The sequence below is a fragment of the Delphinapterus leucas genome, chromosome 19 (genome assembly GCF_059928025.1).
Source record: "Delphinapterus leucas isolate spDelLeu-1000000601 "Yukka" chromosome 19, BTC_Dleu_Yukka2, whole genome shotgun sequence".
NCBI lineage: Eukaryota > Metazoa > Chordata > Mammalia > Artiodactyla > Monodontidae > Delphinapterus > Delphinapterus leucas.
Genome location: NC_143147.1, coordinates 29,155,118 through 29,182,699, shown reverse-complemented (window position 1 = coordinate 29,182,699; position 27,582 = coordinate 29,155,118). Strand labels below are relative to the sequence as shown.

At 76.9% G+C, this 27,582-nt stretch overlaps 25 non-coding genes and 1 pseudogene across 25 annotated transcripts; all 26 read right to left on the bottom strand.

Annotated features, from left to right (window-relative positions):
• Positions 1–237: 237 nt before the first annotated feature.
• On the bottom strand, positions 238–356 carry LOC149745829 (5S ribosomal RNA). The gene has a single exon (XR_016389892.1). It is a non-coding gene; the product is annotated as a 5S ribosomal RNA (ribosomal RNA).
• A 930-nt stretch (positions 357–1,286) lies between these two features.
• On the bottom strand, positions 1,287–1,405 carry LOC149745828 (5S ribosomal RNA). Its single transcript, XR_016389219.1, has one exon. It is a non-coding gene; the product is annotated as a 5S ribosomal RNA (ribosomal RNA).
• Positions 1,406–2,337: 932 nt separating this feature from the next.
• LOC149745827 (5S ribosomal RNA) lies at positions 2,338–2,456 on the bottom strand. Its single transcript, XR_016389138.1, has one exon. It is a non-coding gene; the product is annotated as a 5S ribosomal RNA (ribosomal RNA).
• Positions 2,457–3,388: 932 nt separating this feature from the next.
• Positions 3,389–3,508, bottom strand: LOC149745826 (5S ribosomal RNA). Its single transcript, XR_016390329.1, has one exon. It is a non-coding gene; the product is annotated as a 5S ribosomal RNA (ribosomal RNA).
• Positions 3,509–4,440: 932 nt separating this feature from the next.
• LOC149745825 (5S ribosomal RNA) lies at positions 4,441–4,559 on the bottom strand. Its single transcript, XR_016389646.1, has one exon. It is a non-coding gene; the product is annotated as a 5S ribosomal RNA (ribosomal RNA).
• Positions 4,560–5,492: 933 nt separating this feature from the next.
• On the bottom strand, positions 5,493–5,611 carry LOC149745824 (5S ribosomal RNA). Its single transcript, XR_016390044.1, has one exon. It is a non-coding gene; the product is annotated as a 5S ribosomal RNA (ribosomal RNA).
• Positions 5,612–6,544: 933 nt separating this feature from the next.
• Positions 6,545–6,663, bottom strand: LOC149745823 (5S ribosomal RNA). The gene has a single exon (XR_016390232.1). It is a non-coding gene; the product is annotated as a 5S ribosomal RNA (ribosomal RNA).
• A 933-nt stretch (positions 6,664–7,596) lies between these two features.
• Positions 7,597–7,715, bottom strand: LOC149745822 (5S ribosomal RNA). The gene has a single exon (XR_016389137.1). It is a non-coding gene; the product is annotated as a 5S ribosomal RNA (ribosomal RNA).
• A 933-nt stretch (positions 7,716–8,648) lies between these two features.
• LOC149745821 (5S ribosomal RNA) lies at positions 8,649–8,767 on the bottom strand. Its single transcript, XR_016390043.1, has one exon. It is a non-coding gene; the product is annotated as a 5S ribosomal RNA (ribosomal RNA).
• A 934-nt stretch (positions 8,768–9,701) lies between these two features.
• LOC149745820 (5S ribosomal RNA) lies at positions 9,702–9,820 on the bottom strand. Its single transcript, XR_016390136.1, has one exon. It is a non-coding gene; the product is annotated as a 5S ribosomal RNA (ribosomal RNA).
• Positions 9,821–10,753: 933 nt separating this feature from the next.
• LOC149745819 (5S ribosomal RNA) lies at positions 10,754–10,872 on the bottom strand. The gene has a single exon (XR_016389859.1). It is a non-coding gene; the product is annotated as a 5S ribosomal RNA (ribosomal RNA).
• Positions 10,873–11,805: 933 nt separating this feature from the next.
• LOC149745818 (5S ribosomal RNA) lies at positions 11,806–11,924 on the bottom strand. The gene has a single exon (XR_016389858.1). It is a non-coding gene; the product is annotated as a 5S ribosomal RNA (ribosomal RNA).
• Positions 11,925–12,855: 931 nt separating this feature from the next.
• Positions 12,856–12,974, bottom strand: LOC149745817 (5S ribosomal RNA). Its single transcript, XR_016389667.1, has one exon. It is a non-coding gene; the product is annotated as a 5S ribosomal RNA (ribosomal RNA).
• A 932-nt stretch (positions 12,975–13,906) lies between these two features.
• Positions 13,907–14,025, bottom strand: LOC149745816 (5S ribosomal RNA). Its single transcript, XR_016389752.1, has one exon. It is a non-coding gene; the product is annotated as a 5S ribosomal RNA (ribosomal RNA).
• Positions 14,026–14,957: 932 nt separating this feature from the next.
• On the bottom strand, positions 14,958–15,077 carry LOC149745815 (5S ribosomal RNA). Its single transcript, XR_016390328.1, has one exon. It is a non-coding gene; the product is annotated as a 5S ribosomal RNA (ribosomal RNA).
• Positions 15,078–16,010: 933 nt separating this feature from the next.
• On the bottom strand, positions 16,011–16,129 carry LOC149745814 (5S ribosomal RNA). Its single transcript, XR_016389973.1, has one exon. It is a non-coding gene; the product is annotated as a 5S ribosomal RNA (ribosomal RNA).
• Positions 16,130–17,064: 935 nt separating this feature from the next.
• On the bottom strand, positions 17,065–17,183 carry LOC149745813 (5S ribosomal RNA). The gene has a single exon (XR_016389136.1). It is a non-coding gene; the product is annotated as a 5S ribosomal RNA (ribosomal RNA).
• A 931-nt stretch (positions 17,184–18,114) lies between these two features.
• LOC149745812 (5S ribosomal RNA) lies at positions 18,115–18,233 on the bottom strand. The gene has a single exon (XR_016390156.1). It is a non-coding gene; the product is annotated as a 5S ribosomal RNA (ribosomal RNA).
• A 932-nt stretch (positions 18,234–19,165) lies between these two features.
• Positions 19,166–19,285, bottom strand: LOC149745811 (5S ribosomal RNA). The gene has a single exon (XR_016390430.1). It is a non-coding gene; the product is annotated as a 5S ribosomal RNA (ribosomal RNA).
• A 933-nt stretch (positions 19,286–20,218) lies between these two features.
• Positions 20,219–20,338, bottom strand: LOC149745810 (5S ribosomal RNA). Its single transcript, XR_016390327.1, has one exon. It is a non-coding gene; the product is annotated as a 5S ribosomal RNA (ribosomal RNA).
• A 934-nt stretch (positions 20,339–21,272) lies between these two features.
• On the bottom strand, positions 21,273–21,391 carry LOC149745809 (5S ribosomal RNA). Its single transcript, XR_016390095.1, has one exon. It is a non-coding gene; the product is annotated as a 5S ribosomal RNA (ribosomal RNA).
• A 933-nt stretch (positions 21,392–22,324) lies between these two features.
• On the bottom strand, positions 22,325–22,443 carry LOC149745808 (5S ribosomal RNA). Its single transcript, XR_016389710.1, has one exon. It is a non-coding gene; the product is annotated as a 5S ribosomal RNA (ribosomal RNA).
• A 932-nt stretch (positions 22,444–23,375) lies between these two features.
• LOC149745807 (5S ribosomal RNA) lies at positions 23,376–23,495 on the bottom strand (annotated as a pseudogene).
• Positions 23,496–24,429: 934 nt separating this feature from the next.
• Positions 24,430–24,548, bottom strand: LOC149745806 (5S ribosomal RNA). The gene has a single exon (XR_016390094.1). It is a non-coding gene; the product is annotated as a 5S ribosomal RNA (ribosomal RNA).
• Positions 24,549–25,481: 933 nt separating this feature from the next.
• LOC149745805 (5S ribosomal RNA) lies at positions 25,482–25,600 on the bottom strand. Its single transcript, XR_016389709.1, has one exon. It is a non-coding gene; the product is annotated as a 5S ribosomal RNA (ribosomal RNA).
• Positions 25,601–26,532: 932 nt separating this feature from the next.
• Positions 26,533–26,651, bottom strand: LOC149745804 (5S ribosomal RNA). The gene has a single exon (XR_016390120.1). It is a non-coding gene; the product is annotated as a 5S ribosomal RNA (ribosomal RNA).
• Between the last annotated feature and the right edge of the window lie 931 nt (positions 26,652–27,582).

Sequence of the window (27,582 nt, the reverse complement as noted above, 5' to 3'; positions counted from 1 at the left end):
GCGGCGGAGCCTGGGTCCGGGCCAGGCACCCCGGGGGCGTCTGGGGTGCGGCTGCCTTCCAGGGACGCCTTCTGGCCGCCTGGCGGGCCGGGCCGGCGGGGAGCGCCCCCTCCGGCGCGCGCGCCGTGGTGGGAGGGGCCTGAGGAGGCGGGGCCTGCAGCGGGGCCCCGGCGCCGGCGGAGCCGGCGGCCACCGCCCGCGGGCGAGTTAAAGGAGAAGGCGGAGCGGGAGGCAAAAAGCCTACAGCACCCGGTATTCCCAGGCGGTCTCCCATCCAAGTACTAACCAGGCCCGACCCAGCTTAGCTTCCGAGATCAGACGAGATCGGGCGCGTTCAGGGTGGTATGGCCGTAGACGGGGGCGGGGACGGCGGGCTGCCTCTTGAGGCCCACTTTCGCTGGCGCTTGCGCCTCACCGCCAGCCTGGCGGTCAGCCCGCCCCGGCAGGACCCCGTCGCCCGCCCAGGCAGGGGGAACGGAGGTCTCGGGTACCGGGCGGTGGCGGAGGCGGAGGGTTTGGCCACCCCCTCCCAGCCGAGGGCGGGCGTGACCCAGCGAACACTTCGGCGCTTGGCGCCCCGCCAAGATCCCGCCCGTCGCTCACAGGGACGTGGCCCCGGAGGCTTCAGGGCCCGGGGCCCGCGGTCCCTTGGGCATCGCCCCTGCCCGCTCACGCGGCGCTAGGCGCCGCCCGGCAGCAGCCCGGGCCGGCCCTCCTGCCCGACAGCAGCTGGCCCGAAGCCACTGGGAGCCACCATCGTGTCGCCACGGCCCCTCAGCCCCGGCGAGGCCACCCTTGCCCGCACACCACCCGCCGAGCTCAGGAGCCCGCCCCTGGGGCCGGCAGGCCCGGGGAAGCGGCCCCTGCTCTCGATCCCGCTCCCGCACCCGGCCGCGGCGGCGACACGGCGGGGGCGGGGCTTTTGCCGGAGGGAGCTGTGGAGGGACACACCCACCGGCACACAGGTGGCGGCCCCGGGGCGGGGCGCCGGTGGGGGCGGCCAGGTGCAGGTCGACGGGCTCGCTGGCCGAAGGCACGGCAACCGGGCCCGCGGCGGAGCCTGGGTCCGGCCAGGCACCCCGGGGGCGTCTGGGGTGCGGCTGCCTTCCAGGGCCGCCTTCTGGCCGCCTGGCGGGCCGGGCCGGCGGGGAGCGCCCCCTCCGGCGCGCGCGCCGTGGTGCGAGGGGCCTGAGGAGGCGGGGCCTGCAGCGGAGCCCCGGCGCGGGCGGAGCCGGCGGCCAGCGCCCGCGGGCGAGTTCAAGGAGAAGGCGGAGCGGGAGGCAAAAAGCCTACAGCACCCGGTATTCCCAGGAGGTCTCCCATCCAAGTACTAACCAGGCCCGACCCTGCTTAGCTTCCGAGATCAGACGAGATCGGGCGCGTTCAGGGTGGTATGGCCGTAGACGGGACGGGGACGGCGGGCTGCCTCTTGAGGCCCACTTTCGCTGGCGCTTGCGCCTCACCGCCAGCCTGGCGGTCAGCCCGCCCCGGCAGGACCCCGTCGCCCGCCCAGGCAGGGGGAACGGAGGTCTCGGGTACCGGGCGGTGGCGGAGGCGGAGGGTTTGGCCACCCCCTCCCAGCCGAGGGCGGGCGTGACCCAGCGAACCCTTCGGCGCTTGGCGCCCCGCCCAAGATCCGGCCCGTCGCTCACAGGGACGTGGCCCCGGAGGCTTCAGGGCCCGGGGCCCGCGGTCCCTTGGGCATCGCCCCTGCCCGACCACGCGGCGCTAGGCGCCGCCCGGCCGCATCCCGGGCCGGCCCTCCTGCCCGACAGCAGCTGGCCCGAAGCCACTGGGAGCCACCATCGTGTCGCCACGGCCCCACAGCCCCGGCGAGGCCACCCTTGCCCGCACACCACCCGCCGAGCTCAGGAGCCCGCCCCTGGCGGCCGGCAGGCCCGGGGAAGCGGCCCCTGCCCTCGATCCCGCTCCCGCACACGGCCGCGGCGGCGACACGGCGGGGGCTGGGCTTTTGCCAGAGGGAGCTGTGGAGGGACACACCCACCGGCACACAGGTGGCGGCCCCGGGGCGGGGCGCCGGTGGGGGCGGCCAGGTGCAGGTCGACGGGCTCGCTGGCCGAAGGCACGGCAACCGGGCCCGCGGCGGAGCCTGGGTCCGGGCCAGGCACCCCGGGGGCGTCTGGGGTGCGGCTGCCTTCCAGGGCCGCCTTCTGGCCCCCTGGCGGGCCGGGCCGGCGGGGAGCGCCCCCTCCGGCGCGCGCGCCGTGGTGGGAGGGGCCTGAGGAGGCGGGGCCTGCAGCGGGGCCCCGGCGCGGGCGGAGCCGGCGGCCACCGCCCGCGGGCGAGTTAAAGGAGAAGGCGGAGCGGGAGGCAAAAAGCCTACAGCACCCGGTATTCCCAGGCGGTCTCCCATCCAAGTACTAACCAGGCCCGACCCTGCTTAGCTTCCGAGATCAGACGAGATCGGGCGCGTTCAGGGTGGTATGGCCGTAGACGGGACGGGGACGGCGGGCTGCCTCTTGAGGCCCACTTTCGCTGGCGCTTGCGCCTCACCGCCAGCCTGGCAGTCAGCCCGCCCCGGCAGGACCCCGTCGCCCGCCCAGGCAGGGGGAACGGAGGTCTCGGGTACCGGGCGGTGGCGGAGGCGGAGGGTTTGGCCACCCCCTCCCAGCCGAGGGCGGGCGTGACCCAGCGAACCCTTCGGCGCTTGGCGCCCCGCCCAAGATCCGGCCCGTCGCTCACAGGGACGTGGCCCCGGAGGCTTCAGGGCCCGGGGCCCGCGGTCCCTTGGGCATCGCCCCTGCCCGCCCACGCGGCGCTAGGCGCCGCCCAGCCGCAGCCCGGGGCGGCCCTCCTGCCCGACAGCAGCTGGCCCGAAACCACTGGGAGCCACCATCGTGTCGCCACGGCCCCTCAGCCCCGGCGAGGCCACCCTTGCCCGCACACCACCCGCCGAGCTCAGGAGCCCGCCCCTGGCGGCCGGCAGGCCCGGGGAAGCGGCCCCTGCCCTCGATCCCGCTCCCGCACCCGGCCGCGGCGGCGACACGGCGGGGGGCGGGGCTTTTGCCGGAGGGAGCTGTGGAGGGACACACCCACCGGCACACAGGTGGCGGCCCCGGGGCGGGGCGCCGGAGGGGGCGGCCAGGTGCAGGTCGAGGGGCTCGCTGGCCGAAGGGACGGCAACCGGGCCCACGGCGGAGCCTGGGTCCGGGCCAGGCACCCTGGGGGCGTCTGGGGTGCGGCTGCCTTCCAGGGCCGCCTTCTGGCCGCCTGGCGGGCCGGGCCGGCGGGGAGCGCCCCCTCCGGCGCGTGCGCCGTGGTGGGAGGGGCCTGAGGAGGAGGGGCCTGCAGCGGGGCCCCGGCGCGGGCGGAGCCGGCGGCCACCGCCCGCGGGCGAGTAAAGGAGAAGGCGGAGCGGGAGGCAAAAAGCCTACAGCACCCGGTATTCCCAGGCGGTCTCCCATCCAAGTACTAACCAGGCCCGACCCTGCTTAAGCTTCCGAGATCAGACGAGATCGGGCGCGTTCAGGGTGGTATGGCCGTAGACGGGGGCGGGGACGGCGTGCTGCCTCTTGAGGCCCACTTTCGCTGGCGCTTGCGCCTCACCGACAGCCTGGCGGTCAGCCCGCCCCGGCAGGACCCCGTCGCCCGCCCAGGCAGGGGGAACGGAGGTCTCGGGTACCGGGCGGTGGCGGAGGCGGAGGGTTTGGCCACCCCCTCCCAGCCGAGGGCGGGCGTGACCCAGCGAACCCTTCGGCGCTTGGCGCCCCGCCAAGATCCCGCCCGTCGCTCACAGGGACGTGGCCCCGGAGGCTTCAGGGCCCGGGGCCCACGGTCCCTTGGGCATCGCCCCTGCCCGCCCACGCGGCGCTAGGCGCCGCCCGGCCGCAGCCCGGGCCGGCCCTCCTGCCCGACAGCAGCTGGCCCGAAGCCACTGGGAGCCACCATCGTGTCGCCACGGCCCCTCAGCCCCGGCGAGGCCACCCTTGCCCGCACACCACCCGCCGAGCTCAGGAGCCCGCCCCTGGCGGCCGGCAGGCCCGGGGAAGCGGCCCCTGCCCTCGATCCCGCTCCCGCACCCGGCCGCGGCGGCGACACGGCGGGGGCGGGGCTTTTGCCGGAGGGAGCTGTGGAGGGACACACCCACCGGCACACAGGTGGCGGCCCCGGGGCGGGGCGCCGGTGGGGGCGGCCAAGTGCAGGTCGACGGGCTCGCTGGCCGAAGGCACGGCAACCGGGCCCGCGGCGGAGCCTGGGTCCGGGCCAGGCACCCCGGGGGCATCTGGGGTGCGGCTGCCTTCCTGGGCCGCCTTCTGGCCGCCTGGCGGGCCGGACCGGCGGGGAGCGCCCCCTCCGGCGCGCGCGCCGTGGTGCGAGGGGCCTGAGGAGGCGGGGCCTGCAGCGGAGCCCCGGCGCGGGCGGAGCCGGCGGCCACCGCCCGCGGGCGAGTTCAAGGAGAAGGCGGAGCGGGAGGCAAAAAGCCTACAGCACCCGGTATTCCCAGGCGGTCTCCCATCCAAGTACTAACCAGGCCCGACCCTGCTTAGCTTCCGAGATCAGACGAGATCGGGCGCGTTCAGGGTGGTATGGCTGTAGACGGGACGGGGACGGCGGGCTGCCTCTTGAGGCCCACTTTCGCTGGCGCTTGCGCCTCACCGCCAGCCTGGCGGTCAGCCCGCCCCGGCAGGACCCCGTCGCCCGCCCAGGCAGGGGGAACGGAGGTCTCGGGTACCGGGCGGTGGCGGAGGCGGAGGGTTTGGCCACCCCCTCCCAGCCGAGGGCGGGCGTGACCCAGCGAACCCTTCGGCGCTTGGCGCCCCGCCCAAGATCCGGCCCGTCGCTCACAGGGACGTGGCCCCGGAGGCTTCAGGGCCCGGGGCCCGCGGTCCCTTGGGCATCGCCCCTGTCCGCCCACGCGGCGCTAGGCGCCGCCCGGCCGCAGCCCGGGCCGGCCCTCCTGCCCGACAGCAGCTGGCCCGAAGCCACTGGGAGCCACCATCGTGTCGCCACGGCCCCTCAGCCCCGGCGAGGCCACCCTTGCCCGCACACCACCCGCCGGGCTCAGTAGCCCGCCCCTGGCGGACGGCAGGCCAGGGGAAGCGGCCCCTGCCCTCGATCCCGCTCCCGCACCCGGCCGCGGCGGCGACACGGCGGGGGGCGGTGCTTTTGCCGGAGGGAGCTGTGGAGGGACACACCCACCGGGACACAGGTGGCGGCCCCGGGGCGGGTCGCCGGTGGTGGCGGCCAGGTGCAGGTCGAGGGGCTCGCTGGCGGAAGGCACGGCAATCGGGCCCGCGGCGGAGCCTGGGTCTGGGCCAGGCACCCCGGGGGCGTCTGGGGTGCGGCTGCCTTCCAGGGCCGCCTTCTGGCCGCCTGGCGGGCCGGGCTGGCGGGGAGCGCCCCCTCCGGCGCGCGCGCCGTGGTGGGAGGGGCCTGAGGAGGCGGGGCCTGCAGCGGGACCCGGGCGCGGGCGGAGCCGGCGGCCACCGCCCGCGGGCGAGTTAAAGGAGAAGGCGGAGCGGGAGGCAAAAACCCTACAGCACCCGGTATTCCCAGGCGGTCTCCCATCCAAGTACTAACCAGGCCCGACCCTGCTTAGCTTCCGAGATCAGACGAGATCGGGCGCGTTCAGGGTGGTATGGCCGTAGACGGGGGCGGGGACGGCGGGCTGCCTCTTGAGGACCACTTTCGCTGGCGCTTGCGCCTCACCGCCAGCCTGGCGGTCAGCCCGCCCCGGCAGGACCCCGTCGCCCGCCCAGGCAGGGGGAACGGAGGTCTCGGGTACCGGGCGGCGGCGGAGGCGGAGGGTTTGGCCACCCCCTCCCAGCCGAGGGCGGGCGTGACCCAGCGAACCCTTCGGCGCTTGGCGCCCCGCCAAGATCCCGCCCGTCGCTCACAGGGACGTGGCCCCGGAGGCTTCAGTGCCCGGGGCCCGCGGTCCCTTGGGCATCGCCCCTGCCCGCCCACGCGGCGCTAGGCGCCGCCCAGCCGCAAACCGGGCCGGCCCTCCTGCCCGACAGCAGCTGGCCCGAAGCCACTGGGAGCCACCATCGTGTCGCCACGGCCCCTCAGCCCCGGCGAGGCCACCCTTGCCCGCACACCACCCGCCGAGCTCAGGAGCCCGCCCCTGGCGGCCGGCAGGCCCGGGGAAGCGGCCCCTGCCCTCGATCCCGCTCCCGCACCCGGCAGCGGCGGCGACACGGCGGGGGGCGGGGCTTTTGCCGGAGGGAGCTGTGGAGGGACACAGCCACCGGCACACAGGTGGCGGCCCCGGGGCGGGGCGCCGGTGGGGGCGGCCAGGTGCAGGTCGACGGGCTCGCTGGCCGAAGGGACGGCAACCGGGCCCGCAGCGGAGCCTGGGTCCGGGCCAGGCACCCCGGGGGCGTCTGGGGTGCGGCTGCCTTCCAGGGCCGCCTTCTGGCCGCCTGGCGGGCCGGGCCGGCGGGGAGCGCCCCCTCCGGCGCGCGTGCCGTGGTGGGAGGGGCCTGAGGAGGCGGGGCCTGCAGCGGGGCCCCGGCGCGGGCGGAGCCGGCGGCCACCGCCCGCGGGCGAGTTAAAGGAGAAGGCGGAGCGGGAGGCAAAAACCCTACAGCACCCGGTATTCCCAGGCGGTCTCCCATCCAAGTACTAACCAGGCCCGACCCTGCTTAGCTTCCGAGATCAGACGAGATCGGGCGCGTTCAGGGTAGTATGGCCGTAGACGGGGGCGGGGACGGCGGGCTGCCTCTTGAGGCCCACTTTCGCTGGCGCTTGCGCCTCACCGCCAGCCTGGCGGTCAGCCCGCCCCGGCAGGACCCCGTCGCCCGCCCAGGCAGGGGGAACGGAGGTCTCAGGTACCGGGCGGTGGCGGAGGCGGAGGGTTTGGCCACCCCCTCCCAGCCGAGGGCGGGCGTGACCCAGCGAACCCTTCGGCGCTTGGCGCCCCGCCAAGATCCCGCCCGTCGCTCACAGGGACGTGGCCCCGGAGGCTTCAGTGCCCGGGGCCCGCGGTCCCTTGGGCATCGCCCCTGCCCGCCCACGCGGCGCTAGGCGCCGCCCAGCCGCAACCCGGGCCGGCCCTCCTGCCCGACAGCAGCTGGCCCGAAGCCACTGGGAGCCACCATCGTGTCGCCACGGCCCCTCAGCCCCGGCGAGGCCACCCTTGCCCGCACACCACCTGCCGGGCTCAGGAGCCCGCCCCTGGCGGCCGGCAGGCCCGGGGAAGCAGCCCCTGCCCTCGATCCCGCTCCCGCACCCGGCCGCGGCGGCGACACGGCGGGGGGCGAGGCTTTTGCCGGAGGGAGCTGTGGAGGGACACACCCACCGGCACACAGGTGGCGGCACCGGGGCGGGGCGCCGGTGGGGGCGGCCAGGTGCAGGTCGAGGGGCTCGCTGGCCGAAGGGACGGCAACCGGGCCCGCGGCGGAGCCTGGGTCCGGGCCAGGCACCCCGGGGGCGTCTGGGGTGCGGCTGCCTTCCAGGGCCGCCTTCTGGCCGCCTGGCGGGCCGGGCCGGCGGGGAGCGCCCCCTCCGGCGCGCGCGCCGTGGTGGGAGGGGCCTGAGGAGGCGGGGCCTGCAGCGGGGCCCCGGCGCGGGCGGAGCCGGCGGCCACCGCCCGCGGGCGAGTTAAAGGAGAAGGCGGAGCAGGAGGCAAAAAGCCTACAGCACCCGGTATTCCCAGGCGGTCTCCCATCCAAGTACTAACCAGGCCCGACCCTGCTTAGCTTCCGAGATCAGACGAGATCGGGCGCGTTCAGGGTGGTATGGCCGTAGACGGGACGGGGACGGCGGGCTGCCTCTTGAGGCCCACTTTCGCTGGCGCTTGCGCCTCACCGCCAGCCTGGCGGTCAGCCCGCCCCGGCAGGACCCCGTCGCCCGCCCAGGCAGGGGGAACGGAGGTCTCGGGTACCGGGCGGTGGCGGAGGCGGAGGGTTTGGCCACCCCCTCCCAGCCGAGGGCGGGCGTGACCCAGCGAACCCTTCGGCGCTTGGCGCCCCGCCCAAGATCCGGCCCGTCGCTCACAGGGACGTGGCCCCGGAGGCTTCAGGGCCCGGGGCCCGCGGTCCCTTGGGCATCGCCCCTGTCCGCCCACGCGGCGCTAGGCGCCGCCCGGCCGCAGCCCGGGCCGGCCCTCCTGCCCGACAGCAGCTGGCCCGAAGCCACTGGGAGCCACCATCGTGTCGCCACGGCCCCTCAGCCCCGGCGAGGCCACCCTTGCCCGCACACCACCCGCCGGGCTCAGTAGCCCGCCCCTGGCGGACGGCAGGCCAGGGGAAGCGGCCCCTGCCCTCGATCCCGCTCCCGCACCCGGCCGCGGCGGCGACACGGCGGGGGGCGGGGCTTTTGCCGGAGGGAGCTGTGGAGGGACACACCCACCGGCACACAGGTGGCGGCCCCGGGGCGGGTCGCCGGTGGTGGCGGCCAGGTGCAGGTCGAGGGGCTCGCTGGCGGAAGGCACGGCAATCGGGCCCGCGGCGGAGCCTGGGTCTGGGCCAGGCACCCCGGGGGCGTCTGGGGTGCGGCTGCCTTCCAGGGCCGCCTTCTGGCCGCCTGGCGGGCCGGGCTGGCGGGGAGCGCCCCCTCCGGCGCGCGCGCCGTGGTGGGAGGGGCCTGAGGAGGCGGGGCCTGCAGCGGGACCCGGGCGCGGGCGGAGCCGGCGGCCACCGCCCGCGGGCGAGTTAAAGGAGAAGGCGGAGCGGGAGGCAAAAACCCTACAGCACCCGGTATTCCCAGGCGGTCTCCCATCCAAGTACTAACCAGGCCCGACCCTGCTTAGCTTCCGAGATCAGACGAGATCGGGCGCGTTCAGGGTGGTATGGCCGTAGACGGGGGCGGGGACGGCGGGCTGCCTCTTGAGGCCCACTTTCGCTGGCGCTTGCGCCTCACCGCCAGCCTGGCGGTCAGCCCGCCCCGGCAGGACCCCGTCGCCCGCCCAGGCAGGGGGAACGGAGGTCTCGGGTACCGGGCGGTGGCGGAGGCGGAGGGTTTGGCCACCCCCTCCCAGCCGAGGGCGGGCGTGACCCAGCGAACCCTTCGGCGCTAGGCGCCCCGCCCAAGATCCGGCCCGTCGCTCACAGGGACGTGGCCCCGGAGGCTTCAGGGCCCGGGGCCCGCGGTCCCTTGGGCATCGCCCCTGCCCGCCCACGCGGCGCTAGGCGCCGCCCAGCCGCAGCCCGGTCCGGCCCTCCTGCCCGACAGCAGCTGGCACGAAGCCACTGGGAGCCACCATCGTGTCGCCACGGCCCCTCAGCCCCGGCGAGGCCACCCTTGCCCGCACACCACCCGCCGAGCTCAGGAGCCCGCCCCTGGCGGCCGGCAGGCCCGGGGAAGCGGCCCCTGCCCTCGATCCCGCACCCGCACCCGGCAGCGGCGGCGACACGGCGGGGGGCGGGGCTTTTGCCGGAGGGAGCTGTGGAGGGACACACCCACCGGCACACAGGTGGCGGCCCCGGGGCGGGGCGCCGGTGGGGGCGGCCAGGTGCAGGTCGACGGGCTCGCTGGCCGAAGGGACGGCAACCGGGCGCGCGGCGGAGCCTGGGTCCGGGCCAGGCACCCCGGGGGCGTCTGGGGTGCGGCTGCCTTCCAGGGCCGCCTTCTTGCCGCCTGGCGGGCCGGGCCGGCGGGGAGCGCCCCCTCCGGCGCGCGTGCCGTGGTGGGAGGGGCCTGAGGAGGCGGGGCCTGCAGCGGGGCCCCGGCGCGGGCGGAGCCGGCGGCCACCGCCCGCGGGCGATTTAAAGGAGAAGGCGGAGCGGGAGGCAAAAAGGCTACAGCACCCGGTATTCCCAGGCGGTCTCCCATCCAAGTACTAACCAGGCCCGACCCTGCTTAGCTTCCGAGATCAGACGAGATCGGGCGCGTTCAGGGTAGTATGGCCGTAGACGGGGGCGGGGACGGCGGGCTGCCTCTTGAGGCCCACTTTCGCTGGCGCTTGCGCCTCACCGCCAGCCTGGCGGTCAGCCCGCCCCGGCAGGACCCCGTCGCCCGCCCAGGCAGGGGGAACGGAGGTCTCGGGTACCGGGCGGTGGCGGAGGCGGAGGGTTTGGCCACCCCCTCCCAGCCGAGGGCGGGCGTGACCCAGCGAACCCTTCGGCGCTTGGCGCCCCGCCAAGATCCCGCCCGTCGCTCACAGGGACGTGGCCCCGGAGGCTTCAGTGCCCGGGGCCCGCGGTCCCTTGGGCATCGCCCCTGCCCGCCCACGCGGCGCTAGGCGCCGCCCAGCCGCAACCCGGGCCGGCCCTCCTGCCCGACAGCAGCTGGCCCGAAGCCACTGGGAGCCACCATCGTGTCGCCACGGCCCCTCAGCCCCGGCGAGGCCACCCTTGCCCGCACACCACCCGCCGAGCTCAGGAGCCCGCCCCTGGCGGCCGGCAGGCCCGGGGAAGCGGCCCCTGCCCTCGATCCCGCTCCCGCACCTGGCAGCGGCGGCGACACGGCGGGGGGCGGGGCTTTTGCCGGAGGGAGCTGTGGAGGGACACAGCCACCGGCACACAGGTGGCGGCCCCGGGGCGGGGCGCCGGTGGGGGCGGCCAGGTGCAGGTCGACGGGCTCGCTGGCCGAAGGGACGGCAACCGGGCCCGCGGCGGAGCCTGGGTCCGGGCCAGGCACCCCGGGGGCGTCTGGGGTGCGGCTGCCTTCCAGGGCCGCCTTCTGGCCGCCTGGCGGGCCGGGCCGGCGGGGAGCGCCCCCTCCGGCGCGCGTGCCGTGGTGGGAGGGGCCTGAGGAGGCGGGGCCTGCAGCGGGGCCCCGGCGCGGGCGGAGCCGGCGGCCACCGCCCGCGGGCGAGTTAAAGGAGAAGGCGGAGCGGGAGGCAAAAAGCCTACAGCACCCGGTATTCCCAGGCGGTCTCCCATCCAAGTACTAACCAGGCCCGACCCTGCTTAGCTTCCGAGATCAGACGAGATCGGGCGCGTTCAGGGTAGTATGGCCGTAGACGGGGGCGGGGACGGCGGGCTGCCTCTTGAGGCCCACTTTCGCTGGCGCTTGCGCCTCACCGCCAGCCTGGCGGTCAGCCCGCCCCGGCAGGACCCCGTCGCCCGCCCAGGCAGGGGGAACGGAGGTCTCGGGTACCGGGCGGTGGCGGAGGCGGAGGGTTTGGCCACCCCCTCCCAGCCGAGGGCGGGCGTGACCCAGCGAACCCTTCGGCGCTTGGCGCCCCGCCAAGATCCCGCCCGTCGCTCACAGGGACGTGGCCCCGGAGGCTTCAGTGCCCGGGGCCCGCGGTCCCTTGGGCATCGCCCCTGCCCGCCCACGCGGCGCTAGGCGCCGCCCAGCCGCAACCCGGGCCGGCCCTCCTGCCCGACAGCAGCTGGCCCGAAGCCACTGGGAGCCACCATCGTGTCGCCACGGCCCCTCAGCCCCGGCGAGGCCACCCTTGCCCGCACACCACCTGCCGGGCTCAGGAGCCCGCCCCTGGCGGCCGGCAGGCCCGGGGAAGCAGCCCCTGCCCTCGATCCCGCTCCCGCACCCGGCCGCGGCGGCGACACGGCGGGGGGCGGGGCTTTTGCCGGAGGGAGCTGTGGAGGGACACACCCACCGGCACACAGGTGGCGGCCCCGGGGCGGGGCGCCGGTGGGGGCGGCCAGGTGCAGGTCGAGGGGCTCGCTGGCCGAAGGGATGGCAACCGGGCCCGCGGCGGAGCCTGGGTCCGGGCCAGGCACCCCGGGGGCGTCTGGGGTGCGGCTGCCTTCCAGGGCCGCCTTCTGGTCGCCTGGCGGGCCGGGCCGGCGGGGAGCGCCCCCTCCGGCGCGCGCGCCGTGGTGGGAGGGGCCTGAGGAGGCGGGGCCTGCAGCGGGGCCCCGGCGCCGGCGGAGCCGGCGGCCACCGCCCGCGGGCGAGTTAAAGGAGAAGGCGGAGCGGGAGGCAAAAAGCCTACAGCACCCGGTATTCCCAGGCGGTCTCCCATCCAAGTACTAACCAGGCCCGACCCTGCTTAGCTTCCGAGATCAGACGAGATCGGGCGCGTTCAGGGTAGTATGGCCGTAGACGGGGGCGGGGACGGCGGGCTGCCTCTTGAGGCCCACTTTCGCTGGCGCTTGCGGCTCACCGCCAGCCTGGCGGTCAGCCCACCCCGGCAGGACCCCGTCGCCCGCCCAGGCAGGGGGAACGGAGGTCTCGGGTACCGGGCGGTGGCGGAGGCGGAGGGTTTGGCCACCCCCTCCCAGCCGAGGGCGGGCGTGACCCAGCGAACACTTCGGCGCTTGGCGCCCCGCCAAGATCCCGCCCGTCGCTCACAGGGACGTGGCCCCGGAGGCTTCAGGGCCCGGGGCCCGCGGTCCCTTGGGCATCGCCCCTGCCCGCTCACGCGGCGCTAGGCGCCGCCCGGCCGCAGCCCGGGCCGGCCCTCCTGCCCGACAGCAGCTGGCCCGAAGCCACTGGGAGCCACCATCGTGTCGCCACGGCCCCTCAGCCCCGGCGAGGCCACCCTTGCCCGCACACCACCCGCCGAGCTCAGGAGCCCGCCCCTGGGGCCGGCAGGCCCGGGGAAGCGGCCCCTGCTCTCGATCCCGCTCCCGCACCGGGCCGCGGCGGCGACACGGCGGGGGCGGGGATTTTGCCGGAGGGAGCTGTGGAGGGACACACCCACCGGCACACAGGTGGCGGCCCCGGGGCGGGGCGCCGGTGGGGGCGGCCAGGTGCAGGTCGACGGGCTCGCTGGCCGAAGGCACGGCAACCGGGCCCGCGGCGGAGCCTGGGTCCGGGCCAGGCACCCCGGGGGCGTCTGGGGTGCGGCTGCCTTCCAGGGCCGCCTTCTGGCCGCCTGGCGGGCCGGGCCGGCGGGGAGCGCCCCCTCCGGCGCGCGCGCCGTGGTGCGAGGGGCCTGAGGAGGCGGGGCCTGCAGCGGAGCCCCGGCGCGGGCGGAGCCGGCGGCCAGCGCCCGCGGGCGAGTTCAAGGAGAAGGCGGAGCGGGAGGCAAAACGCCTACAGCACCCGGTATTCCCAGGAGGTCTCCCATCCAAGTACTAACCAGGCCCGACCCTGCTTAGCTTCCGAGATCAGACGAGATCGGGCGCGTTCAGGGTGGTATGGCCGTAGACGGGACGGGGACGGCGGGCTGCCTCTTGAGGCCCACTTTCGCTGGCGCTTGCGCCTCACCGCCAGCCTGGCGGTCAGCCCGCCCCGGCAGGACCCCGTCGCCCGCCCAGGCAGGGGGAACGGAGGTCTCGGGTACCGGGCGGTGGCGGAGGCGGAGGGTTTGGCCACCCCCTCCCAGCCGAGGGCGGGCGTGACCCAGCGAACCCTTCGGCGCTTGGCGCCCCGCCCAAGATCCGGCCCGTCGCTCACAGGGACGTGGCCCCGGAGGCTTCAGGGCCCGGGGCCCGCGGTCCCTTGGGCATCGCCCCTGCCCGACCACGCGGCGCTAGGCGCCGCCCGGCCGCATCCCGGGCCGGCCCTCCTGCCCGACAGCAGCTGGCCCGAAGCCACTGGGAGCCACCATCGTGTCGCCACGGCCCCACAGCCCCGGCGAGGCCACCCTTGCCCGCACACCACCCGCCGAGCTCAGGAGCCCGCCCCTGGCGGCCGGCAGGCACGGGGAAGCGGCCCCTGCCCTCGATCCCGCTCCCGCACACGGCCGCGGCGGCGACACGGCGGGGGCTGGGCTTTTGCGAGAGGGAGCTGTGGAGGGACACACCCACCGGCACACAGGTGGCGGCCCCGGGGCGGGGCGCCGGTGGGGGCGGCCAGGTGCAGGTCGACGGGCTCGCTGGCCGAAGGCACGGCAACCGGGCCCGCGGCGGAGCCTGGGTCCGGGCCAGGCACCCCGGGGGCGTCTGGGGTGCGGCTGCCTTCCAGGGCCGCCTTCTGGCCCCCTGGCGGGCCGGGCCGGCGTGGAGCGCCCCCTCCGGCGCGCGCGCCGTGGTGGGAGGGGCCTGAGGAGGCGGGGCCTGCAGCGGGGCCCCGGCGCGGGCGGAGCCGGCGGCCACCGCCCGCGGGCGAGTTAAAGGAGAAGGCGGAGCGGGAGGCAAAAAGCCTACAGCACCCGGTATTCCCAGGCGGTCTCCCATCCAAGTACTAACCAGGCCCGACCCTGCTTAGCTTCCGAGATCAGACGAGATCGGGCGCGTTCAGGGTGGCATGGCCGTAGACGGGACGGGGACGGCGGGCTGCCTCTTGAGGCCCACTTTCGCTGGCGCTTGCGCCTCACCGCCAGCCTGGCGGTCAGCCCGCCCCGGCAGGACCCCGTCGCCCGCCCAGGCAGGGGGAACGGAGGTCTCGGGTACCAGGCGGTGGCGGAGGCGGAGGGTTTGGCCACCCCCTCCCAGCCGAGGGCGGGCGTGACCCAGCGAACCCTTCGGCGCTTGGCGCCCCGCCCAAGATCCGGCCCGTCGCTCACAGGGACGTGGCCCCGGAGGCTTCAGGGCCCGGGGCCCGCGGTCCCTTGGGCATCGCCCCTGCCCGCCCACGCGGCGCTAGGCGCCGCCCAGCCGCAGCCCGGGGCGGCCCTCCTGCCCGACAGCAGCTGGCCCGAAACCACTGGGAGCCACCATCGTGTCGCCACGGCCCCTCAGCCCCGGCGAGGCCACCCTTGCCCGCACACCACCCGCCGAGCTCAGGAGCCCGCCCCTGGCGGCCGGCAGGCCCGGGGAAGAGGCCCCTGCCCTCGATCCCGCTCCCGCACCCGGCCGCGCCGGCGACACGGCGGGGGGCGGGGCTTTTGCCGGAGGGAGCTGTGGAGGGACACACCCACCGGCACACAGGTGGCGGCCCCGGGGCGGGGCGCCGGAGGGGGCGGCCAGGTGCAGGTCGAGGGGCTCGCTGGCCGAAGGGACGGCAACCGGGCCCACGGCGGAGCCTGGGTCCGGGCCAGGCACCCTGGGGGCGTCTGGGGTGCGGCTGCCTTCCAGGGCCGCCTTCTGGCCGCCTGGCGGGCCGGGCCGGCGGGGAGCGCCCCCTCCGGCGCGTGCGCCGTGGTGGGAGGGGCCTGAGGAGGAGGGGCCTGCAGCGGGGCCCCGGCGCGGGCGGAGCCGGCGGCCACCGCCCGCGGGCGAGTAAAGGAGAAGGCGGAGCGGGAGGCAAAAAGCCTACAGCACCCGGTATTCCCAGGCGGTCTCCCATCCAAGTACTAACCAGGCCCGACCCTGCTTAAGCTTCCGAGATCAGACGAGATCGGGCGCGTTCAGGGTGGTATGGCCGTAGACGGGGGCGGGGACGGCGGGCTGCCTCTTGAGGCCCACTTTCGCTGGCGCTTGCGCCTCACCGACAGCCTGGCGGTCAGCCCGCCCCGGCAGGACCCCGTCGCCCGCCCAGGCAGGGGGAACGGAGGTCTCGGGTACCGGGCGGTGGCGGAGGCGGAGGGTTTGGCCACCCCCTCCCAGCCGAGGGCGGGCGTGACCCAGCGAACCCTTCGGCGCTTGGCGCCCCGCCAAGATCCCGCCCGTCGCTCACAGGGACGTGGCCCCGGAGGCTTCAGGGCCCGGGGCCCACGGTCCCTTGGGCATCGCCCCTGCCCGCCCACGCGGCGCTAGGCGCCGCCCGGCCGCAGCCCGGGCCGGCCCTCCTGCCCGACAGCAGCTGGCCCGAAGCCACTGGGAGCCACCATCGTGTCGCCACGGCCCCTCAGCCCCGGCGAGGCCACCCTTGCCCGCACACCACCCGCCGAGATCAGGAGCCCGCCCCTGGCGGCCGGCAGGCCCGGGGAAGCGGCCCCTGCCCTCGATCCCGCTCCCGCACCCGGCAGCGGCGGCGACACGGCGGGGGGCGGGGCTTTTGCCGGAGGGAGCTGTGGAGGGACACACCCACCGGCAAACAGGTGGCGGCCCCGTGGCGGGGCGCCGGTGGGGGCGGCCAGGTGCAGGTCGACGGGCTCGCTGGCCGAAGGGACGGCAACCGGGCCCGCGGCGGAGCCTGGGTCCGGGCCAGGCACCCCGGGGGCGTCTGGGGTGCGGCTGCCTTCCAGGGCCGCCTTCTGGCCGCCTGGCGGGCCGGGCCGGCGGGGAGCGCACCCTCCGGCGCGCGCGCCGTGGTGGGAGGGGCCTGAGGAGGCGGGGCCTGCAGCGGGGCCCCGGCGCGGGCGGAGCCGGCGGCCACCGCCCGCGGGCGAGTTAAAGGAGAAGGCGGAGCGGGAGGCAAAATGCCTACAGCACCCGGTATTCCCAGGCGGTCTCCCATCCAAGTACTAACCAGGCCCGACCCTGCTTAGCTTCCGAGATCAGACGAGATCGGGCGCGTTCAGGGTAGTATGGCCGTAGACGGGGGCGGGGACGGCGGGCTGCCTCTTGAGGCCCACTTTCGCTGGCGCTTGCGCCTCACCGCCAGCCTGGCGGTCAGCCCGCCCCGGCAGGACCCCGTCGCCCGCCCAGGCAGGGGGAACGGAGGTCTCGGGTACCGGGCGGTGGCGGAGGCGGAGGGTTTGGCCACCCCCTCCCAGCCGAGGGCGGGCGTGACCCAGCGAACCCTTCGGCGCTTGGCGCCCCGCCCAAGATCCGGCCCGTCGCTCACAGGGACGTGGCCCCGGAGGCTTCAGGGCCCGGGGCCCGCGGTCCCTTGGGCATCGCCCCTGCCCGCCCACGCGGCGCTAGGCGCCGCCCATCCGCAGCCCGGTCCGGCCCTCCTGCCCGACAGCAGCTGGCCCGAAGCCACTGGGAGCCACCATCGTGTCGCCACGGCCCCTCAGCCCCGGCGAGGCCACCCTTGCCCGCACACCACCCGCCGAGCTCAGGAGCCCGCCCCTGGCGGCCGGCAGGCCCCTGGGAAGCGGCCCCTGCCCTGGATCCCGCTCCCGCACCCGGCCGCGGCGGCGACACGGCGGGGGGCGGGGCTTTTGCCGGAGGGAGCTGTGGAGGGACACACCCACCGGCACAAAGGTGGCGGCCCCGGGGCGGGGCGCCGGTGGGGGCGGCCAGGTGCAGGTCGAGGGGCTCGCTGGCCGAAGGGACGGCAACCGGGCCCGCGGCGGAGCCTGGGTCCGGGCCAGGCACCCCGGGGGCGTCTGGGGTGCGGCTGCCTTCCAGGGCCGCCTTCTGGTCGCCTGGCGGGCCGGGCCGGCGGGGAGCGCCCCCTCCGGCGCGCGCGCCGTGGTGGGAGGGGCCTGAGGAGGCGGGGCCTGCAGCGGGGCCCCGGCGCGGGCGGAGCCGGCGGCCACCGCCCGCGGGCGAGTTAAAGGAGAAGGCGGAGCGGGAGGCAAAAAGCCTACAGCACCCGGTATTCCCAGGCGGTCTCCCATCCAAGTACTAACCAGGCCCGACCCTGCTTAGCTTCCGAGATCAGACGAGATCGGGCGCGTTCAGGGTGGTATGGCCGTAGACGGGGGCGGGGACGGCGGGCTGTCTCTTGAGGCCCACTTTCGCTGGCGCTTGCGCCTCACCGCCAGCCTGGCGGTCAGCCCGCCCCGGCAGGACCCCGTCGCCCGCCCAGGCAGGGGGAACGGAGGTCTCGGGTACCGGGCGGTGGCGGAGGCGGAGGGTTTGGCCACCCCCTCCCAGCCGAGGGCGGCGTGACCCAGCGAACCCTTCGGCGCTTGGCGCCCCGCCAAGATCCCGCCCGTCGCTCACAGGGACGTGGCCCCGGAGGCTTCAGTGCCCGGGGCCCGCGGTCCCTTGGGCATCGCCCCTGCCCGCCCACGCGGCGCTAGGCGCCGCCCAGCCGCAGCCCGGGCCGGCCCTCCTGCCCGACAGCAGCTGGCCCGAAGCCACTGGGAGCCACCATCGTATCGCAACGGCCCCTCAGCCCCGGCGAGGCCACCCTTGCCCGCACACCACCCGCCGAGCTCAGGAGCCCGCCCCTGGCGGCCGGCAGGCCCGGGGAACCGGCCCCTGCCCTCGATCCCGCTCCCGCACCCGGCAGCGGCGGCGACACGGCGGGGGCGGGGCTTTAGCCGGAGGGAGCTGTGGAGGGACACACCCACCGGCACACAGGTGGCGGCCCCGGGGCGGGGCGCCGGTGGGGGCGGCCAGGTGCAGGTCGAGGGGCTCGCTGGCCGAAGGGACGGCAACCGGGCCCGCGGCGGAGCCTGGGTCCGGGCCAGGCACCCCGGGGGCGTCTGGGGTGCGGCTGCCTTCCAGGGCCGCCTTCTGGCCGCCTGGCGGGCCGGGCCGGCGGGGAGCGCCCCCTCCGGCGCGCGCGCCGTGGTGGGAGGGGCCTGAGGAGGCGGGGCCTGCAGCGGGGCCCCGGCGCGGGAGGAGCCGGCGGCCACCGCCCGCGGGCGAGTTAAAGGAGAAGGCGGAGCGGGAGGCAAAAACCCTACAGCACCCGGTATTCCCAGGCGGTTTCCCATCCAAGTACTAACCAGGCCCGACCCTGCTTAGCTTCCGAGATCAGACGAGATCGGGCGCGTTCAGGGTGGTATGGCCGTAGACGGGACGGGGACGGCGGGCTGCCTCTTGAGGCCCACTTTCCCTGGCGCTTGCGCCTCACCGCCAGCCTGGCGGTCAGCCCGCCCCGGCAGGACCCCGTCGCCCGCCCAGGCAGGGGGAACGGAGGTCTCGGGTACCGGGCGGTGGCGGAGGCGGAGGGTTTGGCCACCCCCTCCCAGCCGAGGGCGGGCGTGACCCAGCGAACCCTTCGGCGCTTGGCGCCCCGCCCAAGATCCGGCCCGTCGCTCACAGGGACGTGGCCCCGGAGGCTTCAGGGCCCGGGGCCCGCGGTCCCTTGGGCATCGCCCCTGCCCGCCCATGCGGCGCTAGGCGCCGCCCAGCCGCAGCCCGGGCCGGCCCTCCTGCCCGACAGCAGCTGGCCCGAAGCCACTGGGAGCCACCATCGTGTCGCCACGGCCCCTCAGCCCCGACGAGGCCACCCTTGCCCGCACACCACCCGCCGAGCTCAGGAGCCCGCCCCTGGCGGCCGGCAGGCCCGGGGAAGCGGCCCCTGCCCTCGATCCCGCTCCCGCACCCGGCCGCGGCGGCGACACGGCAGGGGGCGGGGCTTTTGCCGGAGGGAGCTGTGGAGGGACACACCCACCGGCACACAGGTGGCGGCCCCGGGGCGGGGCGCCGGTGGGGGCGGCCAGGTGCAGGTCGAGGGGCTCGCTGGCCGAAGGGACGGCAACCGGGCCCGCGGCGGAGCCTGGGTCCGGGCCAGGCACCCCGGGGGCGTCTGGGGTGCGGCTGCCTTCCAGGGCCGCCTTCTGGCCGCCTGGCCGCCCGGGCCGGCGGGGAGCGCCCCCTCCGGCGCTCGCGCCGTGGTGGGAGGGGCCTGAGGAGGAGGGGCCTGCAGCGGGGCCCCGGCGCGGGCGGAGCCGGCGGCCACCGCCCGCGGGAGAGTAAAGGAGAAGGCGGAGCGGGAGGCAAAAAGCCTACAGCACCCGGTATTCCCAGGCGTTCTCCCATCCAAGTACTAACCAGGCCCGACCCTGCTTAAGCTTCCGAGATCAGACGAGATCGGGCGCGTTCAGGGTGGTATGGCCGTAGACGGGGGCGGGGACGGCGGGCTGCTTCTTGAGGCCCACTTTCGCTGGCGCTTGCGCCTCACCGCCAGCCTGGCGGTCAGCCCGCCCCGGCTGGACCCCGTCGCCCGCCCAGGCAGGGGGAACGGAGGTCTCGGGTACTGGGCGGTGGCGGAGGCGGAGGGTTTGGCCACCCCCTCCCAGCCGAGGGCGGGCGTGACCCAGCGAACCCTTCGGCGCTTGGCGCCCCGCCCAAGATCCGGCCCGTCGCTCACAGGGACGTGGCCCCGGAGGCTTCAGGGCCCGGGGCCCGCGGTCCCTTGGGCATCGCCCCTGCCCGCCCACGCGGCGCTAGGCGCCGCCCAGCCGCAGCCCGGGCCGTCCCTCCTGCCCGACAGCAGCTGGCCCGAAGCCACTGGGAGCCACCATCGTGTCGCCACGGCCCCTCAGCCCCGGCGAGGCCACCCTTGCCCGCACACCACCCGCCCAGCTCAGGAGCCCGCCCCTGGCGGCCGGCAGGCCCGGGGAAGCGGCCCCTGCCCTCGATCCCGCTCCCGCACCCGGCCGTGGCGGCGACACGGCGGGGGGCGGGGCTTTTGCCGGAGGGAGCTGTGGAGGGACACACCCACCGGCACACAGGTGGCGGCCCCGGGGCGGGGCGCCGGTGGGGGCGGCCAGGTGCAGGTCGAGGAGCTCGCTGGCCGAAGGGACGGCAACCGGGCCCGCGGCGGAGCCTGGGTCCGGGCCAGGCACCCTGGGGGCGTCTGGGGTGCGGCTGCCTTCCAGGGCCGCCTTCTGGCCGCCTGGCGGGCCGGGCCGGCGGGGAGCGCCTCCTCCGGCGCTCGCGCCGTGGTGGGAGGGGCCTGAGGAGGAGGGGCCTGCAGCGGGGCCCCGGCGCGGGCGGAGCCGGCGGCCACCACTCGCGGGCGAGTAAAGGAGAAGGCGGAGCGGGAGGCAAAAAGCCTACAGCACCCGGTATTCCCAGGCGGTCTCCCATCCAAGTACTAACCAGGCCCGACCCTGCTTAAGCTTCCGAGATCAGACGAGATCGGGCGCGTTCAGGGTGGTATGGCCGTAGACGGGGGCGGGGACGGCGGGCTGCCTCTTGAGGCCCACTTTCGCTGGCGCTTGCGCCTCACCGCCAGCCTGGCGGTCAGCCCGCCCCGGCAGGACCCCGTCGCCCGCCCAGGCAGGGGGAACGGAGGTCTCGGGTACCGGGCGGTGGCGGAGGCGGAGGGTTTGGCCACCCCCTCCCAGCTGAGGGCGGGCGTGACCCAGCGAACCCTTCGGCGCCTGGCGCCCCGCCCAAGATCCCGCCCGTCGCTCACAGGGACATGGCCCCGGAGGCTTCAGGGCCCGGGGCACGCGGTCCCTTGGGCATCGCCCCTGCCCGCCCACGCGGCGCTAGGAGCCGCCCAGCCGCAGCCCGGGCCGGCCCTCCTGCCCGACAGCAGCTTGCCCGAAGCCACTGGGAGCAACCATCGTGTCGCCACGGCCCCTCAGCCCCGGCGAGGCCACCCTTGCCCGCACACCACCCGCCGGGCTCAGTAGCCCGCCCCTGGCGGCCGGCAGGCCCGGGGAAGCGGCCCCGGCCCTCGATCCCGCTCCCGCACCCGGCCGCGGCGGCGACACGGCGGGGGGCGGGGCTTTTGCCGGAGGGAGCTGTGGAGGGACACACCCACCGGCACACAGGTGGCGGCCCCGGGGCGGGGCGCCGGTGGGGGCGGCCAGGTGCAGGTCGAGGGGCTCGCTGGCCGAAGGCACGGCAACCGGGCCCGCGGCGGAGCCTGGGTCCGGGCCAGGCACCCCGGGGGCGTCTGGGGTGCGGCTGCCTTCCAGGGCCGCCTTCTGGCCGCCTGGCGGGCCGGGACGGCGGGGAGCGCCCCCTCCGGCGCGCGCGCCGTGGTGGGAGGGGCCTGAGGAGGCGGGGCTTGCAGCGGGGCCCCGGCGCGGGCGGAGCCGGCGGCCACCGCCCGCGGGCGAGTTAAAGGAGAAGGCGGAGCGGGAGGCAAAAAGCCTACAGCACCCGGTATTCCCAGGCGGTCTCCCATCCAAGTACTAACCAGGCCCGACCCTGCTTAGCTTCCGAGATCAGACGAGATCGGGCGCGTTCAGGGTGGTATGGCCGTACACGGGGGCGGGGACGGCGGGCTGCCTCTTGAGGCCCACTTTCGCTGGCGCTTGCGCCTCACCGCCAGCCTGGCGGTCAGCCCGCCCCGGCAGGACCCCGTCGCCCGCCCAGGCAGGGGGAACGGAGGTCTCGGGTACCGGGCGGTGGCGGAGGCGGAGGGTTTGGCCACCCCCTCCCAGCCGAGGGCGGGCGTGACCCAGCGAACACTTCGGCGCTTGGCGCCCCGCCAAGATCCCGCCCGTCGCTCACAGGGACGTGGCCCCGGAGGCTTCAGGGCCCGGGGCCCGCGGTCCCTTGGGCATCGCCCCTGCCCGCCCACGCGGCGCTAGGCGCCGCCCGGCCGCAGCCCGGGCCGGCCCTCCTGCCCGACAGCAGCTGGCCCGAAGCCACTGGGAGCCACCATCGTGTCGCCACGGCCCCTCAGCCCCGGCGAGGCCACCCTTGCCCGCACACCACCCGCCGAGCTCAGGAACCCGCCCCTGGCGGCCGGCAGGCCCGGGGAAGCGGCCCCTGCCCTGGATCCCGCTCCCGCACCCGGCCGCGGCGGCGACACGGCGGGGGGCGGGGCTTTTGCCGGAGGGAGCTGTGGAGGGACACACCCACCGGCACACAGGTGGCGGCCCCGGGGCGGGGCGCCGGTGGGGGCGGCCAGGTGCAGGTCGAGGGGCTCGCTGGCCGAAGGGACGGCAACCGGGCCCGCGGCGGAGCCTGGGTCCGGGCCAGGCACCCCGGGGGCGTCTGGGGTGCGGCTGCCTTCCAGGGCCGCCTTCTGGCCGCCTGGCGGGCCGGGCCGGCGGGGAGCGCCCCTTCTGGCGCGCGCGCCGTGGTGCGAGGGCCCTGAGGAGGCGGGGCCTGCAGCGGAGCCCCGGCGCGGGCGGAGCCGGCGGCCAGCGCCCGCGGGCGAGTTCAAGGAGAAGGCGGAGCGGGAGGCAAAAAGCCTACAGCACCCGGTATTCACAGGCGGTCTCCCATCCAAGTACTAACCAGGCCCGACCCTGCTTAGCTTCCGAGATCAGACGAGATCGGGCGCGTTCAGGGTGGTATGGCCGTAGACGGGACGGGGACGGCGGGCTGCCTCTTGAGGCCCACTTTCCCTGGCGCTTGCGCCTCACCGCCAGCCTGGCGGTCAGCCCGCCCCGGCAGGACCCCGTCGCCCGCCCAGGCAGGGGGAACGGAGGTCTCGGGTACCGGGCGGTGGCGGAGGCGGAGGGTTTGGCCACCCCCTCCCAGCCGAGGGCGGGCGTGACCCAGCGAACCCTTCGGCGCTTGGCGCCCCGCCCAAGATCCGGCCCGTCGCTCACAGGGACGTGGCCCCGGAGGCTTCAGGGCCCGGGGCCCGCGGTCCCTTGGGCATCGCCCCTGCCCGCCCATGCGGCGCTAGGCGCCGCCCAGCCGCAGCCCGGGCCGGCCCTCCTGCCCGACAGCAGCTGGCCCGAAGCCACTGGGAGCCACCATCGTGTCGCCACGGCCCCTCAGCCCCGACGAGGCCACCCTTGCCCGCACACCACCCGCCGAGCTCAGGAGCCCGCCCCTGGCGGCCGGCAGGCCCGGGGAAGCGGCCCCTGCCCTCGATCCCGCTCCCGCACCCGGCCGCGGCGGCGACACGGCAGGGGGCGGGGCTTTTGCCGGAGGGAGCTGTGGAGGGACACACCCACCGGCACACAGGTGGCGGCCCCGGGGCGGGGCGCCGGTGGGGGCGGCCAGGTGCAGGTCGAGGGGCTCGCTGGCCGAAGGGACGGCAACCGGGCCCGCGGCGGAGCCTGGGTCCGGGCCAGGCACCCCGGGGGCGTCTGGGGTGCGGCTGCCTTCCAGGGCCGCCTTCTGGCCGCCTGGCCGCCCGGGCCGGCGGGGAGCGCCCCCTCCGGCGCTCGCGCCGTGGTGGGAGGGGCCTGAGGAGGAGGGGCCTGCAGCGGGGCCCCGGCGCGGGCGGAGCCGGCGGCCACCGCCCGCGGGAGAGTAAAGGAGAAGGCGGAGCGGGAGGCAAAATGCCTACAGCACCCGGTATTCCCAGGCGTTCTCCCATCCAAGTACTAACCAGGCCCGACCCTGCTTAAGCTTCCGAGATCAGACGAGATCGGGCGCGTTCAGGGTGGTATGGCCGTAGACGGGGGCGGGGACGGCGGGCTGCTTCTTGAGGCCCACTTTCGCTGGCGCTTGCGCCTCACCGCCAGCCTGGCGGTCAGCCCGCCCCGGCTGGACCCCGTCGCCCGCCCAGGCAGGGGGAACGGAGGTCTCGGGTACTGGGCGGTGGCGGAGGCGGAGGGTTTGGCCACCCCCTCCCAGCCGAGGGCGGGCGTGACCCAGCGAACCCTTCGGCGCTTGGCGCCCCGCCCAAGATCCGGCCCGTCGCTCACAGGGACGTGGCCCCGGAGGCTTCAGGGCCCGGGGCCCGCGGTCCCTTGGGCATCGCCCCTGCCCGCCCACGCGGCGCTAGGCGCCGCCCAGCCGCAGCCCGGGCCGTCCCTCCTGCCCGACAGCAGCTGGCCCGAAGCCACTGGGAGCCACCATCGTGTCGCCACGGCCCCTCAGCCCCGGCGAGGCCACCCTTGCCCGCACACCACCCGCCCAGCTCAGGAGCCCGCCCCTGGCGGCCGGCAGGCCCGGGGAAGCGGCCCCTGCCCTCGATCCCGCTCCCGCACCCGGCCGTGGCGGCGACACGGCGGGGGGCGGGGCTTTTGCCGGAGGGAGCTGTGGAGGGACACACCCACCGGCACACAGGTGGCGGCCCCGGGGCGGGGCGCCGGTGGGGGCGGCCAGGTGCAGGTCGAGGGGCTCGCTGGCCGAAGGCACGGCAACCGGGCCCGCGGCGGAGCCTGGGTCCGGGCCAGGCACCCCGGGGGCGTCTGGGGTGCGGCTGCCTTCCAGGGCCGCCTTCTGGCCGCCTGGCGGGCCGGGACGGCGGGGAGCGCCCCCTCCGGCGCGCGCGCCGTGGTGGGAGGGGCCTGAGGAGGCGGGGCTTGCAGCGGGGCCCCGGCGCGGGCGGAGCCGGCGGCCACCGCCCGCGGGCGAGTTAAAGGAGAAGGCGGAGCGGGAGGCAAAAAGCCTACAGCACCCGGTATTCCCAGGCGGTCTCCCATCCAAGTACTAACCAGGCCCGACCCTGCTTAGCTTCCGAGATCAGACGAGATCGGGCGCGTTCAGGGTGGTATGGCCGTACACGGGGGCGGGGACGGCGGGCTGCCTCTTGAGGCCCACTTTCGCTGGCGCTTGCGCCTCACCGCCAGCCTGGCGGTCAGCCCGCCCCGGCAGGACCCCGTCGCCCGCCCAGGCAGGGGGAACGGAGGTCTCGGGTACCGGGCGGTGGCGGAGGCGGAGGGTTTGGCCACCCCCTCCCAGCCGAGGGCGGGCGTGACCCAGCGAACACTTCGGCGCTTGGCGCCCCGCCAAGATCCCGCCCGTCGCTCACAGGGACGTGGCCCCGGAGGCTTCAGGGCCCGGGGCCCGCGGTCCCTTGGGCATCGCCCCTGCCCGCCCACGCGGCGCTAGGCGCCGCCCGGCCGCAGCCCGGGCCGGCCCTCCTGCCCGACAGCAGCTGGCCCGAAGCCACTGGGAGCCACCATCGTGTCGCCACGGCCCCTCAGCCCCGGCGAGGCCACCCTTGCCCGCACACCACCCGCCGAGCTCAGGAACCCGCCCCTGGCGGCCGGCAGGCCCGGGGAAGCGGCCCCTGCCCTGGATCCCGCTCCCGCACCCGGCCGCGGCGGCGACACGGCGGGGGGCGGGGCTTTTGCCGGAGGGAGCTGTGGAGGGACACACCCACCGGCACACAGGTGGCGGCCCCGGGGCGGGGCGCCGGTGGGGGCGGCCAGGTGCAGGTCGAGGGGCTCGCTGGCCGAAGGGACGGCAACCGGGCCCGCGGCGGAGCCTGGGTCCGGGCCAGGCACCCCGGGGGCGTCTGGGGTGCGGCTGCCTTCCAGGGCCGCCTTCTGGCCGCCTGGCGGGCCGGGCCGGCGGGGAGCGCCCCTTCTGGCGCGCGCGCCGTGGTGCGAGGGCCCTGAGGAGGCGGGGCCTGCAGCGGAGCCCCGGCGCGGGCGGAGCCGGCGGCCAGCGCCCGCGGGCGAGTTCAAGGAGAAGGCGGAGCGGGAGGCAAAAAGCCTACAGCACCCGGTATTCACAGGCGGTCTCCCATCCAAGTACTAACCAGGCCCGACCCTGCTTAGCTTCCGAGATCAGACGAGATCGGGCGCGTTCAGGGTGGTATGGCCGTAGACGGGACGGGGACGGCGGGCTGCCTCTTGAGGCCCACTTTCGCTGGCGCTTGCGCCTCACCGCCAGCCTGGCGGTCAGCCCGCCCCGGCAGGACCCCGTCGCCCGCCCAGGCAGGGGGAACGGAGGTCTCGGGTACCGGGCGGTGGCGGAGGCGGAGGGTTTGGCCACCCCCTCCCAGCCGAGGGCGGGCGTGACCCAGCGAACCCTTCGGCGCTTGGCGCCCCGCCCAAGATCCGGCCCGTCGCTCACAGGGACGTGGCCCCGGAGGCTTCAGGGCCCGGGGCCCGCGGTCCCTTGGGCATCGCCCCTGCCCGACCACGCGGCGCTAGGCGCCGCCCGGCCGCATCCCGGGCCGGCCCTCCTGCCCGACAGCAGCTGGCCCGAAGCCACTGGGAGCCACCATCGTGTCGCCACGGCCCCACAGCCCCGGCGAGGCCACCCTTGCCCGCACACCACCCGCCGAGCTCAGGAGCCCGCCCCTGGCGGCCGGCAGGCCCGGGGAAGCGGCCCCTGCCCTCGATCCCGCTCCCGCACCCGGCCGCGGCGGCGACACGGCGGGGGCGGGGCTTTTGCCGGAGGGAGCTGTGGAGGGACACACCCACCGGCACACAGGTGGCGGCCCCGGGGCGGGGCGCCGGAGGGGGCGGCCAGGTGCAGGTCGACGGGCTCGCTGGCCGAAGGCACGGCACCCGGGCCCGCGGCGGAGCCTGGGTCCGGGCCAGGCACCCCGGGGGCGTCTGGGGTGCGGCTGCCTTCCAGGGCCGCCTTCTGGCCCCCTGGCGGGCCAGGCCGGCGGGGAGCGCCCCCTCCGGCGCGCGCGCCGTGGTGGGAGGGGCCTGAGGAGGCGGGGCCTGCAGCGGGGCCCCGGCGCGGGCGGAGCCGGCGGCCACCGCCCGCGGGCGAGTTAAAGGAGAAGGCGGAGCGGGAGGCAAAAAGCCTACAGCACCCCGTATTCCCAGGCGGTCTCCCATCCAAGTACTAACCAGGCCCGACCCTGCTTAGCTTCCGAGATCAGACGAGATCGGGCGCGTTCAGGGTGGTATGGCCGTAGACGGGACGGGGACGGCGGGCTGCCTCTTGAGGCCCACTTTCGCTGGCGCTTGCGCCTCACCGCCAGCCTGGCGGTCAGCCCGCCCCGGCAGGACCCCGTCGCCCGCCCAGGCAGGGGGAACGGAGGTCTCGGGTACCGGGCGGTGGCGGAGGCGGAGGATTTGGCCACCCCCTCCCAGCCGAGGGCGGGCGTGACCCAGCGAACCCTTCGGCGCTTGGCGCCCCGCCCAAGATCCGGCCCGTCGCTCACAGGGACGTGGCCCCGTAGGCTTCAGGGGCCGGGGCCCGCGGTCCCTTGGGCATCGCCCCTGACCGCCCACGCGGCGCTAGGCGCCGCCCGGCCGCAGCCCGGGCCGGCCCTCCTGCCCGACAGCAGCTGGCCCGAAGCCACTGGGAGCCACCATCGTGTCGCCACGGCCCCTCAGCCCCGGCGAGGCCACCCTTGCCCGCACACCACCCGCCGAGCTCAGGAGCCCGCCCCTGGCGGCCGGCAGGCCCGGGGAAGCGGCCCCTGCCCTCGATCCCGCTCCCGCACCCGGCCGCGGCGGCGACACGGCGGGGGCGGGGCTTTTGCCGGAGGGAGCTGTGGAGGGACACACCCACCGGCACACAGGTGGCGGCCCCGGGGCGGGGCGCCGGTGGGGGCGGCCAGGTGCAGGTCGAGGGGCTCGCTGGCCGAAGGGACGGCAACCGGGCCCGCGGCGGAGCCTGGGTCCGGGCCAGGCACCCCGGGGGCGTCTGGGGTGCGGCTGCCTTCCAGGGCCGCCTTCTGGCCGCCTGGCGGGCCGGGCCGGCGGGGAGCGCCCCCTCCGGCGCGCGCGCCGTGGTGGGAGGGGCCTGAGGAGGCGGGGCCTGCAGCGGGGCCCCGGCGCGGGCGGAGCCGGCGGCCACCACCCGCGGGCGAGTTAAAGGAGAAGGCGGAGCGGGAGGCAAA